Here is a 1,264-nt window from a genome sequence, read left to right as displayed (position 1 = left end):
AAAGATTCAAAGATTCAAAGATTCAAAGATTCAAAGATTCAAAGATTCAAAGATTCAAAGATTTTCTTTATTAATAAAATGAACGAAGGAAGATTTTTCAGTTATTTTAAAAATAAAATATATCATTTTAATATTAATAATATTATATATATTTTTTTTCTTTTAATATTACAACTTAAGTTTCTGTATGTACAAGTCAGTTCCTACCTATTCTTCTTATCATCAGTTCCTGTCTTTCCAGGAATTTGTTTGTTTTTGTTTGTTCTCTACACAATTATTAATTTGCGTTAGCTAGTTACTTTCTGAATAATTTTTAGTAATACAATTAATAATTTACAAGATTGTACACACATACAGCCGAGGTAAACCCCGGTTTCATGTTACGGCGCTCTATCCTACATGACATATACATATAATAATGTAAAAATTTTAATAAATAATAAAACTTCCTTTCTCGAACACATTTAAAAAGAGAAGGAAAGATATATAAATCAATTGCCGATTTCGGCGACGAATGAGATCTCTATTAATGTGCATCAATCAAATCATTCGAACCAATTAAATTCGTCAGATTCGTCTTTAATGGAAAACAGAATTAATCCTGCATTGATATATTATTCTTTTGGACAATAAAATGACTGAAATTTAAAATTTAGAGTAATTTTTATAGGTTTTTTTTTTTATATTATAGAAGATTCTGAAAAAATTCATTGATATTTAAAAATTATATATTAAAAATTATTTTACATATCCTAATATTGTGATAAAAGATTTCAAAAATTCATAAAATTTTATTCTATAGATTTCATTATGAAAACCTGAATATATATATATATATATAAATTAAACTCTTTTCTCTATTTAAAATTATTGCAATTATATATCCAATACAAGAAAATCGGATATTCTTTATATTTTTCAGAATTCTTTTTTTCTTTAAAAAAAGAAAGAAGTAAAATAAATTCGGATTAAAAAAAAAATTTTTAAATATTTTACATATATAAATAACAAGGATATTTCTGCAGATTATTTCTTCAACCGCTAAATCATCATGGCAATTCGATCGTATTCATTCGTTACCATCGACGTAAGGCTAGCTTAAGTAATTACAGGTAATTAAAAAAAAAAAGTCACAATAATTATTAAAAAGAAAAAAAAAACGTCTCCTGACTAGAAACTTGCATGATCGAGCTGCAGGAGCTGGAAGGAGTATTCAGTGGCAGTAAAAAATAATCGCAGAATGGCTCCAGAACCAATTTTACAT

At 24.4% G+C, this 1,264-nt stretch overlaps 1 protein-coding gene across 2 annotated transcripts in view; it reads right to left on the bottom strand.

Annotated features, from left to right (window-relative positions):
- Nucleotides 1-984: 984 nt before the first annotated feature.
- The window catches only part of LOC102673330 (integrin alpha-PS2-like), an 86,430-nt gene continuing 86,150 nt past the window's right edge, over nucleotides 985-1,264 (bottom strand). For both annotated transcript variants that reach the window (XM_006614497.2, XM_006614496.2), the window contains one exon: nucleotides 985-1,264. This exon is cut by the window's right edge and continues 2 nt beyond it. The gene's annotated coding sequence lies outside the window, so the exon portion shown is untranslated.

The sequence above is a fragment of the Apis dorsata genome, unplaced genomic scaffold (genome assembly GCF_000469605.1).
Source record: "Apis dorsata unplaced genomic scaffold, Apis dorsata 1.3 scaffold_188, whole genome shotgun sequence".
NCBI classification, from domain to species: domain Eukaryota; kingdom Metazoa; phylum Arthropoda; class Insecta; order Hymenoptera; family Apidae; genus Apis; species Apis dorsata.
The sequence above is the reverse complement of the archived record's forward strand: the minus strand, read 5'-3'. Positions and strand labels throughout refer to the sequence as shown.